At 42.9% G+C, this 18,385-nt stretch overlaps 1 protein-coding gene across 1 annotated transcript in view; it reads right to left on the bottom strand.

Moving 5' to 3' along the window:
* Positions 1-4,289: 4,289 nt before the first annotated feature.
* LOC147692601 (guanine nucleotide-binding protein G(i) subunit alpha-2) overlaps positions 4,290-18,385 on the bottom strand; it is a 468,721-nt gene continuing 454,625 nt past the window's right edge. Inside the window, exon 9 of the mRNA XM_086938805.1 lies at positions 4,290-7,010. The gene's annotated coding sequence lies outside the window, so the exon portion shown is untranslated. The remainder of the gene's footprint in view (positions 7,011-18,385) is intronic.

The following is an 18,385-nucleotide window of genomic DNA, read 5'->3' as shown; positions in this document are numbered from 1 at the left end:
AAGGCTAGATGTAGTGAGGTCTGCCTTGCCACTGTGTATTTACCGAGGACTAAAGTTCTAATTTAAGCATTGCTCTACTGTGCAAATACTGGTATGATAGCCATATTGAAAGGTGTTTAAGATTCTGTTGTCCTTAACCCAGTCTTATATCCTGTTTTGAGGGACCCGCCCTAGAACGTTAGAAGGGATATCAATCAATGAAATGGGTTTGGAACAGTCCCCTTTTCTGAAAATTGAGACAATAACAGAGCTCACCCAGGAGCTGGGTATGGCAGAGTAACTTAAACTATTGAAAACACTGTCCAATAAAGAGGACCAGAGGTTCAGATTGCATTTGATTAGGTCTATGGGAACACCATCTGGCCCCGGGGATTTTCCCCACACGCTCTTCTGTATGGCTACAGTAACTTCCTGTAGGGAGACCTGCATAAATAAAAACAAATCCTCACATGCTGGCATTTTGAGTTTTGGGTCAGACGCTAAATAAATTTAGGAAAAATGGATCACCCATGCCTCACTGTCTATGTGGCAACAAATGGAGGTAGATATCTGAACAAAAGATAAAGCTTTCCGAAAGGATTTGCTATTTTTTGAATGGGACGTATGCATTACTATATACCACTGCTGGGTGATAACTTCATTCCGTCTAGGCTTCTTATTTAGGGCTCTACTCAAGAGATGGTTAGACCGGAAATACCGATGAACAAACCACTACGAGCCAGCAGCGCTCGTCTATTTGGTTTGCAGATGGACTGTCTGATCTTATTGCAGAATGCCACAAAAGAACTATCACCCCTTGGCCTGCGGCCTCCACCAGGCATCCCATAAGTAACTCAGTATTCTCGGTTACTAATTTCCTCAGAAATTGGGGTGGATCTGAGAACTTCCAGTTGAGTCTTAGATTATCTGTGTACATACAAGAATAGGTTATTGTGACCAGCTACAATATGAAAAGACTTTCTAGATGGAAAGTCCAATACTATCTCAACAGGGTTATGATCGCCGAAATTTGTGTTGATAATGGTGCCAAATGACAAAAAATGAATCAAATTTAGGGAAACAAAAATATAGTCGATTACTGTGAAACAGTTCCTCCCCCTAAAAGTGGGCAGGTCCGGGTTGTTGATTCCATCAGTTTCCATCACATTAGACAGGTCCGAAGAGGAGAAAGAGCTCCAGCTCTTTGCCCCTCGAATCCCCTCACACACCAGCATCTGAGACTTAGCAACTGCGAGTATTTGACAGCTTAGCGTTGAAGTTTCCAGCCATGAAACGGTACTTTTGCTGTCCCTCATTAGATTTTCGCTCCGCAATGGTGGAAATGTAATCAAACAGAACTGAGAATTTTTTGATTAGGCACATTAAGGAAATCATTATAGTAAGAGTTAATAAGGTACTAAGTCAATGACCCCTTAAAAAGTACCCCTTGGAAGTTCTTGCCTGGTGCATTCAAGCCTCTGCGCGGCTGCTGAGCTGCAAGTTAATCCATATAGTTAAACCTCCTGATGCTCGCTTTGAGGTGGATGGTACAGGTGGTATGCTAAAGCACAGGAAGCCCTCAAATGCTATATGGTTAGTATCCAAAGTTTGTTGCATTAGCAGAATATGCTAAGATCTTAGAAGCAGTTGCTGGAAGTGCTATCTTGGTGCTAAGTCCTGCAATATTCCAGCTTATTATTCTCAGCGGGCGGTGTTTGACCAGCAAGGGGTCAGTTGGGAGAATATTTTTGGGGCACGAACGCTTTAGTATTGTAGCCAGACATTCAAGTTAAACCAAAACTACTGGTTTAAGTAGGACAGCATGTACCTGGTGCTGGGGCATTATAGTCATGGTACAATGTCCGTGTGCGGTCCTAGGCTAGATTGACTGGGCCTCCTCCATAGTTGGCCGGGACACATCCCGTCAATCAAACTCGTTACAATCTATTAGTGATGCATACCGGCTGTTACGTTAGGCCCCAATGTGGCTGAGGGTGATAATTGTGTGGTAGGGAGCACAGTATCAGACTGGGCAGCTTGTAAAAATAACCCAGTGGCAGTGTGGTAATACTGGATTTCGTTGGTGCCCTCGCTGTATTTATACCTAGCAGTCTCTCCACACTACTTGGACGCCGAAGATTAACAATGATGCAGTTACCAGTTATGTCTTTTGGATGCGTGGCAATCCAGCTTACCCGCCAAACCATTAGGTTCTCGTTTCCATCTGCAACGTTAAAATTTCTATTTGCCCCAAACCAATGAATAACCTTGTTTCATGCCTGTTCCCAAGTCTCAGTTTGATTACTTTTCAAGGTTGGTACTCCTGCCATTATCAGGACATATGGGTAGGCTTCTGGAAGAAGATTTAGAGAAACAGTGCTGGGCTTGATGTCCATAGCTCTGGCAATGTTACTCTGAGTGGCTGCTGCAGATGGTGGCAATTATTTGGTGGACAAGTGCAAACTGTTGATACAAAAGTGGAGCCGGGAAACTACAAGGATTGACTTTCTTTGGTGCGGTGTCATGGATACTGGTTGTACAGCGGTGGACGAGAATTCCTCCATTGTCGGTCTCCACTACTGGGCTATGTGTTTCGGCTACAGGTGGGCCAATTAACAGTTATTTGCCCCAAGCCGCCCCCAAACCCCATAGATAGTCTGTGTTCCGTTAGGCTATTTCATAACTTACGACCTCTATAGCTCTCTCTAACATAGTATTGACACTTGTGGGTTTATGCAGCGGCATAGAGCAGTCAGTCACTTTGTGTTCGTTTGCCCACAGTGTTGATAGACTAAATGGGAGCACTTGCCTGCAGTGTCCAATTGGTGTGAGCTCTATGGTTGTGCAGTGAACCAGGCAAGTCTCGGGTGGCCCTGGATGGGTGCGTTCTTGGACTGGGCTTTGCCGGGGCACATCCTGTGCTGCAGGGATCGAGCGGCGCTTGAATAGCGTCAGTGTCTAGGGCCCCTCCTTAGGTAGGGGTGCTCGAGGACGAAGCCCCACCCCAGCAGGGCCTCCCAAACTCCCTGGAGCAGTCTTTGCAGGTAAAATCAGTGCGGGCAGAGAAACTGCAGATGAGTGGGGAAGCGCTCATTGGCGGTTTCTCTGTATGCATTGATTTTACCATCATAGTCTGCTCCAGAGTGTTTGGAAGGGCCTGCTAGGGTGGGACTTTGTACACCAGCATTCCCCTGACCTATGCTTCCAATTAGTTTTGGTAATATTGTTTTGCATTTTGCTTTGGTACTGCATAAATACTTTACACACTTCCATAAGTGAATATATGTCATGACCGCATGCGGGAAAATGAGGTTGTTACAACGACCGCATTGTTAAAACGTGAATCATTCCAACGCAAGTTGTTTCAATAACTTGCTGTAGGGGGCGCGCTGGACTTGGGAATAGTATAATTTACTATTCCAACTCCAGTGTGCGCAACAGTAGGGCAGGTGTCAGAATAGTAATTTATACTATTCCTTAGTTTAGCGCGCCCCCCTTTGTAACAACCGCATTGTAATAGCATGTGTTGTACCGCATGCGATGTAAGCGCCGTTTCCCCATAAGTTAAGGTCTATGCTCTGAACAGCAGCTACCAGAGGACTGGGTTCAGGAGAATTTAGTGACTTTAAGAGTTCACACAAGAGGTGTGATTATCCTTGTGGTGGGCTGTCACCGATTACAAATAATAATCCATTTTCTTACACTCCCAGTGGTATGTTTCTGTTCCACCCCCAAATTATATTTGTTTTGCTATCTTTTCCCCCTGGAAAGCGCCCCAAGCCCTATTTACAGAATCCTAAAAGTCAATTCCTTTTTCCAGCGATACATTTTCTTATTCATCTCATAAGCTTTTCATGACTTTCAAGCCTTCTCTTCTGAATTTCACACACATCTTATTTAGTCAATCTCTTGTCTTTACTTAAATATAGCCGGCGTATAGAAACAGTGCGAAAAAAGGGGGTACTAATCTAGTACCAAGATAGGAAAAGGTCTTCAAGTGGCCGAATGCCTGGTCATCTCTGGTGAAGAGGTAACAAAACTTTGTACTCCTCATCCTCAGCATATATCACAAAGTTAAGGGCTGTCCCAGCGCACCAGAGACCCCCGTTTTGTGGACTTTTGCTATAGTAGTGTGTCTAACATTCACTTGGTGTGCAGAACCTTTCCACTGCATGGTTATAGTCTTATTGCTACATCTTGCAAACCCATTATTCGCCATGTCATGATGAACTATGGCACAGAGCGGCGTTTCCCCACTAACTTTACCTCGGACTGATGCTTTAAGCAACAAAAAAAAGTAACACAGACCATTTTCTTTCTACATTTTATTATTTCAAACCATGTGAACAATTTCATAAAACATCATGTGATAAAAGCTACGCTGCATCCACATTTACTAAAAAGTCCCAACAACATCCCTTACAGGAGAGGAAAGGCGGGGGTCGGGAGAAGTGGCGGAGCAGAGATTTGCCACTCCGCTTTACATATAGCAGTCTATGCTCCAGCGATGAGTTATGGGGGGATGATGGGGGCATAGCCTGACTTTGGGGCATATACAGCAGCCTTGTCTGGAAACCAATGTGTGTTAATGTCAACAGTAAGAGATTAGGAAGATTGGACTGAGAAAATGTGGATATCAAGTTCAATAATCTCCAACAAAATTAGAGAGAGGAAAAGACCCAATTCTTGTCATTTCTGTGGGAAAGGTTGACATGTACAGACAAATGCTTGCATGAAACAAATGTGTTACAGTGCTCCAAACTGAGCAAAACCTACAGAAAGAAATAAACACAGAGGACAAGACATGCAAAGGGTTTTCATGTTCAGAAAGTGACCAAAATTTTGGCTCCAAACCTAAAACTTCCAGCGGTTTCAAACCACCAAGACATATCCATCTGAGAATAAAAATACCAAGGAAACAAAGAGGAGCTATACATTTTTCTGTTCTTATATTTAACAGGGAGGAACGAGGGACTAGCAAAGATGTGTACAACATAGATCCAGGAAGTCCTTTCCCGATTTTCAGGGTAATCTCTATGTAAATTAGATGTTTTTAAACACCCAGAAAGCTGCACAATCTGTATTTACTTTTCCTAAGTCAAGTAACTGTGTTCGTAAGGAAATATGATCAACATCTTCGGGGGAAGTGTGGCTTTGTAGACATTTCAATCTTTAAACCGTTTCACAGTTTTTCATAATGTTGGCATCAAAAGATGTATGGAAAATGGATCAAATGTCTGAATATGGCTGCTGTGCCTACAGGGGTCAGCATCGGTTCAACCTAAAAAAAAATAAAGGCTGCAGAAAATAGCAAAAATGGCTGGCAAATGAATGTCAGCGTGGGCTCACAAATGTACACATTTTCAGGCATATATCTAAAAATGTTAACAAATCAGAGTTACCCAGTATCTAATGAGAAACTCTTCTATGCAGATTTGAGAAATTACAGCTTACATGGTGAATGGAGGCATGATTGTGTGGAGTCAAGACTACAGAATAACTGGTCACGAGCCGGGCGGTGCGTACAAGTACAAGCTGACGGGTCCGAGCGCCAGCTTGGGAAAAAGCAAATGACAGACCAGCCATTTTAGGATACAGACAAACATGTCAGATATCAAATACAAATCCCATCCCCCTTAACCACTTGCTTCCACCATATGGCTTGGGTAGGTATTTTTGTAATATGATTTTTCAGGCACCCGTAAAGCTTATATTAGTCAATTATCCATCTTACATTACTTACAGTTCCTCGAAGGGCTGAGGGGTGGTTGGGGGGTTAGAAGGGGCAGCCTATTCTGTTGCCAGTTGTCCATGCTCGCTCTGGCTCTGCAGTCTTCATTCCCATGCTTGGCATACTCAGGTGTCACTATTTACAAATAAGGTTACAGGGCACTTGAATAAGGCCCATTTCAAAAGTGCCCATGTTTGGCTGCTATGCTGCTGAAAGGCCTCCTTTGATTACAAAAATGTTTATTTCAACTACAAATCTTGGGGGCGATGCGATGAGTTACCTCTAATCCCCTGCTTGCCAACCAAGCCAGATAAGATGAACCAGTGGCACTTCACCATCTGCTGTTCCTGGCAGGGGAAGAAGTTACTTTCTAAATGGTAAGTATAAGATTGAAGTGTCAGACAGGGGTGTCTTAAGGCTGTAAATGCAAGTAGGAAGTCGCATGTGCCTTTTTTTATGCAAAGATACTCTCACTGGATGAGTGGCACTTAATGGGAGGCAGGTCATGGGTTGTTACACAGCAGATCAAGAAAGCAAATTTATGGAGAAAAATATTGTAAACATACGAGCAACATCCTGAAGGCACAAAACTGACTGCAGATTTTGGATCAAGACAGGTTGACCACTTAGAACTTTTACATTTTAAATATATATCATTTTCTTAGAAAGTATTTGTTATTCAAGCAAAGTAAATAAGATTACATGTTTTTGCCTTTAAATTAGACTTTTTTTAAGTAACATTTTTTTTATTTTGTGTGCAAGACCATCATTTTTTAACAAATGTCAGGCTAGGACATGCTGGAGTATTTTTTTTTTTAAATCTCAATAAGAACAGGAAACCTCTACATTTTCAATTCAATATATCTTTCAGAGGCCCTGTAAATTATCTCAACATAATAAATCAAATTCTTTACTTTTAAAATGACATCATTTTTCATTAAAACATTTAGGCAAAGAAGCCTACAGGCTCACGGTTTAAAAACACAAAGTTACAGGAATAAACAAGCACTGGCAATGCCTTTATGGTGGGGAGGAAAAATAAAACAACGTACAAAATATATGACCAATTATTTCCTTAGAAGGAATGTGCGAACGCCAGGCAACTGGAGAAGGGATTAGATTGAGGCGTAAGGTTGGAGTAAGGGGGTGCAAGAAATATTGAAATTCTGGCACTTGCCCCCAAATTACTAAGTCTGTACTCATTTTAAAAGGATTTAAAAGCTGAAGTCTTGACACGATGCAGTAAATCTGCTTTTTCTCTGCCGCCTGTCTTGCATCATAAAAGCTGGTTCAAGTAATCCTGGAAGTAGAAAGAGGAAACGAAGAGATAAGGCACAATACCAGAAATGTCTGGATTTTAACATATATACAGGATGGTGTTTTAAAGAAAATGCTGCCCTCATAAAACATTTACAACATGGTTACGCAGAAAGTTTTTTGTGGTATGGGGAGACAATAGGTTTTGGGGGGGGGGGGGGGGGAACTTTTTTGCGGTTCAGCGTAACACAAATATATCTGTGGAAACGTTTGTGATCTAATTTCCACAGAGATTGCCATTTGTATGTTCCTTACTTGATCTGCATGAAAAGCGTTGGCGTAGGAAGTGTGGCAGTGATGTCACAGGTTGTTTGGCATAGAGCGCATTTAGATGCTGTGATGGAAATGTCAGGAGGGGAACCTAGCCAAGAACCACCCTACTCAAGGATCAGGATACGGACAGCAGGGAGTTTGTGTGGATGCTGTGCGAGTTACAACAGCGAGAACATAATTAAGGCTCCCTGTTAGCCGTTTTTACAGATAAATACAGACAGAAAACATGTATTTTCTTGTCTATTTATTTTTAAATGTGGATAAAAACGGAAATTGGGTTGCATTTTAAGTAATTCTAATTATTGTCTGCCATGACTGCCAGGTCAATAGCTGTGTTGATTGATAGGTAAGGGGGCTAAAAAAGAAAGGAATTTTAGTAAAGAGGCTTTAACAGCAGTAAATATGCACAAGGTTGATACTTGAATTTGCATATTTTCTTATAAGTGCATGCATTGATTTATCTTCTGCTGGTATTTACAGCCTGAGTGCATATTTACTGGTTAACCCCTTCCAGGCTCATGACGAGCTGGGCTCGTCATGGTGTAGCCTCCTCGCACGCTGATGACGAGCCCAGCTCGTCATGTAACAGAGTTCACAGATTCCCAGCACAGGAGGGGAAAAGCCATAGCAGCCAAGGTGCTAAAAAATGGAAATATACTAATTTCAGCTTCATTTTTCCACAAAACCAAAAATAAATATTGATAAATGCAGATATAATTTGCCAAAAATAAATATGGATAAATACAGGCCGAAATGTCAACAAAATAAATACTATAAAACTGGGAGCACTAAACATAATATATCCTCCTGAAGAAGGACCACATTGCATCAGGACTAAAACATGTCACATTCTAAAGATCACTAATAGGATACTGTTTGAGAAGATTTCTACTTAATTATAATCATTAAGTTAGGAACCCGATTCACAGTGACATGGTGGACCCTATGCAAAGTTCTTTACAAAACGTGCATAAGGCTTAAGTGAAAAATTCACAAGGGCATTTATAGATGCATGGTTTTGCAGTTGCATATCCAGGGAGGGCGGATCCGCACAGCAATTGGGCTGCTCACCAGTCGCTGCTTCACTGCGTAGATCCAGTATGTTAATAGGGAAAAAGCGAAGTGTGTGCCGCTGTGCTTAATTTAAGCCAGTGGTTTCTGGTGCTCTGCAATTAATTGCCCACATCAGCACCTATGGCAGCCTGCCACATGGTGGCACTGTCTGTCTAATTTAGCAGAACAGTTTATAATTAACACAATGTGCATCACAAATAACTAATGCCTGCCACTCAAGCCACTCTTATAACTTTGGGGTCCTGGAATAGTCTGAATTGTCACACTTGTAGGAATGTGATGGTTAGAGGTTTTGGTACTGAAGAATGCAGCACTGGCAGGGACAATGGGTGGAGTAAGTTGCAGTGGCCTCCTGACGAGTGTTCTGGCACTTACTTATTTTTGCAAATTAAGCATTTGTGTGCCCTGAGAATTTTACATAGCACAGATCACACGGGCCATGTCTTCAAGCCCAGAAAATGTGGCAACAAGACTGTCTCACAAAACCACTATCACCCTAAACATCTTTTATGCTTTCTGATGAAAAGGGACTGTATGCTGCCAAAGCAAACAACCTTCTATAGGATTCAGAGACAGCCTTTAGATGTTTTTATGGAATTTTTGGCTTTCGGAGCTAAAAATCTCTTGAGAATAACTGATTAGAATTGTACCATTCTACCTACCTCAAATCCGAAATGCCCAAGGTGACGTTTCAATGATTCACACTTACAACAAATGCCTTAAATATTTGAGAGCTTCTTGTTGAAGAGCAGAAGCACATTCTAGTTGTTTAATCCGGAGTCTTTTGGTCTTGGACGGAATACTTTACCTTCTACCTGTACCTGGTTCAGCACAGTCACAGCTCAGGATTACAGACATGCTTCCTCATCAACATATCTCGATTCCCATGCTCAACCTCAAAAACCCAGGATTATTCAGAATTCTTTGTCTTCCTATTCTTCAAGCCTTATAAGCAATGACTGCACATATCTAAGTTATGGCTCTCCGACATTGTTTATTTCACGGCCCCATTCTGAGTGTTATTTTTAACCTTTTTATAGGGATCATTTGCTTTTTCAGATGTTACACAAGACATACGATGTTCATGTACTTACAGTTTTATACCTCGTTTTTTGGACTATGAATTCCAAATATAAAAAATGTGTATAATTCATGTTATCTGTGACGTAACGGCACAAGTTGCCAGACTCACATCCTAGTCAGATATACTTAATGCAATACATACCTTTATTTTCATGATGTTTTTATAAGCAGCAATTTGTTCTAGGACAATTGATGTTAAGATAAATCAAGTAACAACATTCTGTCATCACGGTTGTGCTGTATAAATCTCATTGTGTTATGTTATTCATTGGAGTAGTTAGTTAAACAAAGCATCTAAAGTGCATTTTTCAACCTGGGTATCCATTGCGTTGGGTTTGGGAAAGTGAACACCAACTCCATTATTGAACACAATGACTTTAACTTTGATATATTGGTCAATTGTAACCATCACAAAGTTTCGCTTATGGGTTTTAGTTAGGTAAGTTTTGTTCACCGACCCAGCCAGAAAACTCAGGGCCAGGAATTCATATCGGCATGTTTTTTTTTTTCAACAAATGTTACTATTTCCTTTTTTACAACAAACGTTGCTGTTCACCTTTCAGTACTTCATTAACTTCACAATACAGGGGTATTTTCTCTCTTTCAGTTGCACATTTTATTTATTTAAGAACGTAACTCGTCATACGTATTTCCGCCTAATGAGCAGCGTTGCGGTTCACTCTAGATCCCTTTTCTGGAGGACCTAATTTCGGAGAACATTAGGGCAAGATATTTTTTTGTTGGGGACCAAGATATATGTACCATGTTTACTCATTGTTACATTATGGTGTAGTCTTTAGTGGTTTTTCCTTTTTGAAGTTGGGTTCAGGCTTCCTGCAGACTTCAGAAAAGGTTTTATCCAGGGGCAAGTATTTGTTTGCATCTTTTGTTATTTGTTCACAACTTCACCATTACACTTTCGAGCAGCTTTTTTATGGCTTTCTTCGTTTTTTGAAGTTGGGTCCAGACTTTGTCAGAGAGCAGACTTTACCGATGGTTGCAATCACTGCTATTTCAGCTGTGACTGAACAATCATAAGGTTGTGTTACATTTTATAGGGTTTATCACAATCAGATGGATGATTGTCGACAAAAGCGTTTTTTTTCTCTCACACATTTCTACATGAGAATTCACAATACGCTTTTTCGTAGGAATCATGTTCTCACTTGGAATATTACTTTTGGCTTTTTCATAGGCGGTTCATAGGTAGATCACTCACAGTATCCTCTAGTGCATTGACACTTTTGCTATATTCTGTTTCTCCTTATTTACTCCTTCATTTAGAGGATTTACAGAGCACCTTGCTGCATATTAGGTGATTAACAGAGACAAGACTCTCTGCTTGGAAGATCTATCCAGCTGGGTTGGAGTTTCATGTGGTGGTTGGTGGCTTTTTGCAGTTTTCACAAACATTGAGAATTGTCCCTCACAGCATGAGGTCAAGCATGTAACATTGTTAGATGTTGAATCTCTTCACACATGTCTTTATAGGTTTTTGATTCTAGACACCCCTGACAAATGGCTGTTACAGCCCGAAATGCATTGGGATGAATTTCATTGCTAGTCTTCAAAGAAAGTCAAGTCTAGCTGTCATGTGAAAGACTCGCGGACAAGAATCATGTCCTTGAAATTAAATCGACTTGATCAAGATTTTGTTTACGAGTGTTATAATTTGTAGCACTATTGTTTGTTGAATACTAGTGCCTCAGTATGTGTATATATTTTTTGCTCATAATGTTAAAAAACACTTAGAGTTCTAGCCAGATTGTATTCCAGTTGTGGGAAGTAGTAGTGCACACGGTGTCTAGGACACTCGTTCTAGGTACTCTCTCCAACATAAAGGGCATTTTCATTGGACAGTGCCTCATGGGTAAAAATTTGAAAAGTGGCCATTTCAGGCTCTGAAAAAATTATTAAAGGAAGTGAAAGATTATGATCAAAGTGAAATTACAGATCTTCTGAAAATAAAATATGAACAATGGGATGGGGATGGTAAAGTGTGTAGTGAGAGTGCATAATCTAACAGGAAAAATAATTTAAAAGGCTGTTTTCTATGGTCTCCTCCCACAAGCACTCACTGCGAAACCAAGTAACTGGTGCGGCTGCAGAGTGTGCCGAGAAGTCGCTGCACAACAAAGCAAGTCAGAATAGGCGTTCTTAAGGGTGCATTCAAAGGGTTACAAAAATAATGAAGAACCGTGTTAAAGAATTTATAATCTGGTAGGTTGCTAATGGACCGTTTAATTTATTTATTTTCGAGATTTTTATTGCGCATACGAATACCCTGGGGTGTCTCGGCGCATGAAGAGCTAATAGAGATCAGTCATCAATTTACTGGTTGTCAGACATCAATTTACTGGTTAAACAACCACGTTTTTAAGAGCCTGCGGAAACTCATCAGGTTAGGGGCAGTTTTAATCGCCAGTGGCAACAGATTCCAAAGTTTCGGAGTAGCCACCAGAAAGCGCCTATCTCCCCAGGTGGCAGTTCTCGTGCGCGGTACTGAAAGGAGACAGGTATTAGCAGATCTAAGTTGCCTCTTGGGGGTATACAGCTGAAAGGTTTCTGTGAGAAACCTGGGTCCGACGCCATGCACTGCCTTATAGGCAATACAGAGGGCCTTAAATTTAATTCGGCTCTCTACTCTCAGCCAGTGAAGGTGACGAATGGCGGGAGTAGTAGGCTGGCGGCGGGGGATATCAAGAAGAATCCTTGCAGCCGCATTCTGAATAGACTGTAGCTTCGTTAAGACGAAGTGTTTAAGAAGAGGGCGTTCCCGTAGTCTATTTTTGAGAATACTAAAGTGGAGACCAAAGTCTTCCCAGCTGAAATAGGGAGGTAAGGCAGTAACTTCTTGATTTTTTTTTAAATAAAGAATGCTTATGACACAACCTTGTTGACGTGAAGGCCAAATGATAGTTTACTGTCAAAAATAACTCCCAGGTTTCTGGCCTTTTCTACCGGGACAGGAGGAGGGCCCAGCTGTGCAGGCCACCAGATAGTAGACCATTCCGGGGAAAGCCTGCCGAAGGTCATGATCTCGGTCTTGTCAGAGTTAAGCCTCAGACAGTTAGAGGCCATCCAAGTACTGACCGCGAGCATGGCTTTTTGGAAGTTGGCAGCCACCACTGGGCCGTCTCTATGGATTGCCAGAACCAGCTGGGTATCATCTGCGTAAGATGTAAGCCGTACCCCATGGGCCTTTATTACCCTCGCTAAGTCCGCTACATAGATGTTAAATAACGTGGGACTTAGCGAGGAGCCCTGTGGGACTCCACAAGGGAGTGCAGAGATAGGGGAGTAGAAATCACCCAGCCTCACTGTCTGGGCGCGGTTTTCCAGGAAAGATGAGATAAGATCCCTGACCATACCGTTTATCCCCAGGGCTGTGACACGGTCGATCAAAATAGCATGGTCGACCGTGTCAGAGGCTGCAGACCAGTCCAGAAGGATCAGGACGGCCGCACCTCCCTGATCCATAATAGCTCTGATCTCGTCTGAGGCCTTTATTATTCCATGCCCTTTCCTGAAACCAAACTGCGTTTCGTCGAGAAGTTGGTGAGTATCGACGAACTCTGAGAGTTGCTTATTCATCAGAGATTCGCATATTTTGGCAGGAAAGGGGAGACACGCAATGGGTCTATAGCTGGCCACAGCTGTAGGATCCAAGGAGGGTTTTTTCAAAAGAGGTTTAATCACAGCCTTCTTCCATGACCTAGGATATTGACCGGTCTGAAATGCAGTATTGCAGATTTCCATGAGTGGCCGTGAGATCACTTCTGTAAGATTTGCCATCACAGATGGAGGACAAGGGTCCAAGGGGGAGCCAGACTTAATGGTGGAAATGAGTCTGCTAATATGGTCTTGCGTGATGGGAGCAAAACAGGGAAGGCGATCATGATCAGAAGTTACTTCTTCCTCAGTGTAAACTCTAAGTCTAGTCCTTGTGTCCCCTTCGAAAGATGAGTATATGTCTGCCACCTTGGTAGTAAAAAAGGTGGATAGATCATTACAAAAAGTCTGTGAGGGTTCAACCCCGGGGCCCGTGGAGGGAGTGGACAAAGTGGTGACAACAGAGAACAGCTCTCTAGCAGAGTTTTTGGCATTCTCTATTTGGGCCGAGAAAAAGACAGTTTTTCGAGTGATGATCGCCTTTTTATATATTATAAGGGCATCTTTATAGGTTTGCTTGGCTATGGGCAGTAAACTTTCCTCCAACGCCTTTCCAGGTTCCTGCAGTGTTGCCGATGGAGTCCGAGATCTTCAGTATACCAGGCCGCTGACGGAGACGTTCTATTAGGTCTCATGAACTTCTCCGGGGCCACTTGATCAGCGGCATTCCGAATCCAATCTTGGAAGTCGGAAGCTAATAAAGCAGGATTGCCTCCTCCCTTGGGGCAGGAAGAAGCATTCTTCCAGGCACGAGTCCCAGTCCTGGTTCGTGGCCTGGGGGGGGGGGGGGGGGGGGGGGGGGGGTTTGTAGTCCGGATATGTATCCCAAAGTTAATAGCCCTATGATCTGACCACGTGATGGGAAGAGTATCCAATACCAAAATATCGGGATTATTGGTGAACAGACCATCTAGTGTATGTCCCGCCTGGTGTGTGATTCCCTTGACCAATTGATGAAGTCCCAAAGTTGAGAGATCAGCAATAAGTTGACTGGTTTCATAATTATCCTGCTCTTCCAAATGGAAGTTAAAATCTCCCAGTATAATATATTCAGCAGAACTTATAATATGGTCGTCGAAGTCCGAAAGAGTAGAGAGAAAGGGGCTTCGGGGGCCGGGAGGTCGATATAACAAAATTCCTTTAAGGGCTTGTTTCTGATTAATGTTGATAGCAAAGATTGCCGCTTCACAGTTGACGGAGTTTATGGGCTCGAAGGTGGTATGATATTTATTCTTATAAATAATGGCGAGTCCGCCACCTCTTCCTATGAGTCTATCATGTCTAGCTACACTATAGCCTTCTGGGGTTGCAGTGCAAAAATCCGGTCCTGATCGGCGTCTCCCCAGGTTTCAGTGGCAAAAAGTAAATCCAGGTCATGGGCGAGGATGAACTCGCTGATCTGGAGGCTGTGGCATGGAAGAGAGCGCGTATTAATAAGCGCTGCTCGACAGCCATGGAAAGAGGTGTTATCCAAATCGTGAGACAGGGTGTGATTAAGGGCTTAACAGGGGGAAGCAGTAATCTTTTGCATATGTCCCCCCGTGTTGACAGGTTTGTTTAAGGAAGTGTCATATAAATCTATATAACTTCATATTGACATGCAAAAAAACAACAGGCAGATGTGTTTACTTTCCTCTACCTGCCAGCAGCACAGAATTAACAATATGGCAGATCTGCCTTAGAGGCCTCCCACTAACTGGAAGACCTGGCGTTCAGTGAGCAGATATTCGACTGAGGCTCACAAATGCTATTCATTCCATCATTCCCTAACCTATATCTATACACTCTTCTACTGACCTTCCTATATCGACTGCAAAACACCCTCAGTCCACCCCCATACCAGCTCAAAGTGAGAAATTTCTCTACAAGGTAGGATTTAAAAAAAATAGCTTTATGGTCAGAACAGTTTGCAGGGGTGTGGAATTCTAACTCCCAGGACATATTGTTTGGGGTCAAGGACAGCAAGTTTTCATGTTTATTTAGTCCTTGACACATGTAGGCCCAACCCCCTGCTAACAAACACTTTAGCTGCTAGTTTACAGTAGTACCCCATTATGGATCAGGGAAGGACATTGTCTGCAGTTCAGGTAATATTTGTTACCACATGATAATACGGTTTTAAGTTTTATTTATGGTTCATTAATACAAAGCCTTTCTTACTAGGGTGAGCGATCGAAGGAAATGTTGTAAGCTCGGACTGCAATACTGACAACCGTTCCAGTGTAAAAATGCGTACATGCATTTCCAAAGTTTAACTTTCTGAGGATAGATACAATGCTCACAGAATGCTCTCTAAATAGATACAAATATCTGCAGAAGCTTGAAAGCAAGATTGATGATCTTATGCTTTCAAAATAAGATGTTCACCAAAAAATGCAACCTGGAAAGAAAAAAGTTTGGCTAAACTACTATGAAATTGCAAGTAATATTTATTGAAATGTGTTGATGCATGCTAGTATTTCAAAAGAATATTCCTCTCTGCCTTGGTGCCCATTCGGTGGAAACAGGCTTGGGTGTCCCACATCCTTAAGAAACCTGCATTGGACTAGGCTAAGCCCGAAAATTTCAGGCCCATATCTCTTCTTCCTTGGGTGGCGAAAGTGGTGGAGTCACATGTCAACACCATATTAACCAATTTTTTGCATTCCAATAACATTCTGGATGAGACACAAAACGGTTCCTGCTCCGGACATAGTACCAAAACTGCCCTCCTGGCCATGACTGAGCATCTGCGGACCATTCTTGATGCAGGTCAGACGGCGGCACTGATCCTGTTGGGTCTCAGTGCCGCCTTTGACACGGTCTCACATGGCATTTTGATACAACGTCTGGAGGAGGCAGGTATTACGGGTATGGCTCTGGAATGGTTCCAATCTTTTCTGTCTGGGAGATCCTTCCGGGTCACTGCTCCACCATTTTTATCTCAGGCTCACTCTATTGAACAGGGGGTACACCTCAGGGCTCTGCCCTGAGCCCCACTCTGTTCAATCTATATGTTCAGCCATTAGCTGCGGTCGCCAAGCAGTGGGATCTTTCCATCGTCTCATATGCGGATGACACGCAGCTGGTGGTGGCTCTGACAGAAGGGTCCACTATGCATGCCTCTAGATTTAGAGATAATTTGACGACAGTGTCCGAATGGATGACTTCTAACTACACACTGCTAAATACAAGCAAAACTGAGGTTCTGATAGCTGGTAAGAACGCTAGCCTGTGGGGTGAACATTGGTGGTCGAGGGCGTTAGGTAAGACCCCTGAGCCTAAGGTGGAGGTTAAGAACTTGGGTGTGTGGATGGACTCCTCCCTCAGTTTTCGGTCTCACACAAAGAAAGTTTCTAATACATGTTTTGGTTTATTACGGGGGCTCAAACCTCTTTTAAAGTTTTTTGAGCCCGCAACTTGTCAGCGGATTGTCCAGTCAATGATTTTATCTCGACTAGACTACGCTAGCTCCCTGTTTTTGGGGGCCAATCAAGCTGAGATTGCCAGATTACAACGTACTCAAAACAGGACGGCCCGAATTCTGCTAGGGCTTCCTCTGTGCTGCTCTATCCCTGAGACTATTCGGAAACTCCACTGGTTGCCTATAGCGGAGCGAATTAAGTTTAAAACCTTGTGTCTTTCATTTAAGATACTAAAACTTGCTTCGCCTAGCCTGCTTTGCAACGTGTTGACTCCGTATGTTCCATCCCGAGCGCTGCGTTCTTCTGGGCAGCATCTAGTTATTGTCCCCCGCGGAAAGCGTTGTAGAGCGGGGGGGGGGGGGGCGCTCTTTCCGCTATCTAGCGGCCAAATTATGGAACTCTCTACCACTTGAGATCCGTGGCGTGGAGGGCCGGCTGGATTTCAGGAGAGCGATTAAAACGTATCTTTTTCCATCACAATAGTCCAGTCGTTATGGGAGGTAAGAAATGCAGACAAGGCGGTACCAAGGAGGGACTAACGGGCCTAATAATGACTCGAAAGCCAGCGTTTACGAAGGACAATGACACCAGCAAATTCAAAATATGGGCGGAGAGTGGGCGGGGCTTCAAAGCCATACTCCAATACTGCATGCCTTGCAGCAGTGCAGGCGCTGACCAGGCTCGACCTAGGTTTGGTTAACGCCAGACCTAGGGGCTCAATTCTTAAAGTCACTACTGCACCCATGGTCTATGTTCCTTGTATTAGTGCAGATTTACAGCTTTCATGAATTCACAAAAATGTACAGACTTAGGCAGGAAATTGTACTTCTAGAAAATACTGCTTTTTAGCACGAGCAAAACTTGAAGGTGTAGATTTGCACAGGCAAAAATCTGTTGAGCATTAACAAATTCACTTTCCCTCCAACCACTTTTTTTTCCCAACCCTGGAAGAAGTTTTACTTATGCCATTGTCAGGCAGGAGTAAATTTCCAACTTTTCTCAGTATGGGTAAAGATTACAGAAAACCTGCGAAACCCCCTAAAACATGCAATTTAGTCGGTTTGCACAGACTCAAAAGGGCACTCCATCCCCAGTATGTACATCTGGGGAAAGGTGGCAAAATAAGGAAATTGCTAGAATTCAAAGCCTACCATAGTACGATCCCTGACATAATCAGAAAGGCTAATATCAGAGCTTTTATATAATGTGATTGCGCCAAAATTTGTCACTGCACTGTTTAGCACCAGAGGGAGAGGTGGATTTCTTTACAGCACAAGTTGATTCATGAAGCAACCTGTCGGACGAATAGATATTCCATTAAATTCCACACCCCTGAGAACACCTGGTATCGAAATGGCTTTAAAAAAGCGCACTCTTTCCAATAGGCTTGGCACTTATAGCAGAAGTCGCCATTACACCACACATGAAGGGTATGCCATGCCTTCCCCATCACGTGGCAGTAGGCAAGTCTATGTTCAGACGACTGCAACAAGTAGCTGCTGATAAAGACATGAGCATAGAATCAGCACCACGTCACCTACGGATGCCAAAGTAGATCAGAAAGCAGTTTTTTTCAATAACAACAAAAAGCCCTTACTGACTGGCCGGAACAGGGATGTCGCCTCCCTTAGGAAAAAGCTGTGCAGATCACCAGGGAAACAGGTTGCCTGGTTACCGAGGAATATTCTGCTTTCCAAGGTTTTCAAGTTAAATCAGTATTACAGGAGATAAAAGACAGGGGGAAAAAAAGCAACAAGAAATGCACCAGGCTTGTAAACATCTGGCTGCTGATGCTGTCTCTATGGGATTTTGCAATCTGTTTGCTGAAACAGAATGGCGACTGCTTCCCACA

The sequence above is a fragment of the Lissotriton vulgaris genome, chromosome 9 (genome assembly GCF_964263255.1).
Source record: "Lissotriton vulgaris chromosome 9, aLisVul1.2, whole genome shotgun sequence".
Classification (NCBI taxonomy): Eukaryota; Metazoa; Chordata; class Amphibia; order Caudata; family Salamandridae; genus Lissotriton; species Lissotriton vulgaris.
Note: the sequence above shows the minus strand (reverse complement) of the source record. Positions and strands in the feature narration are given on the sequence as shown.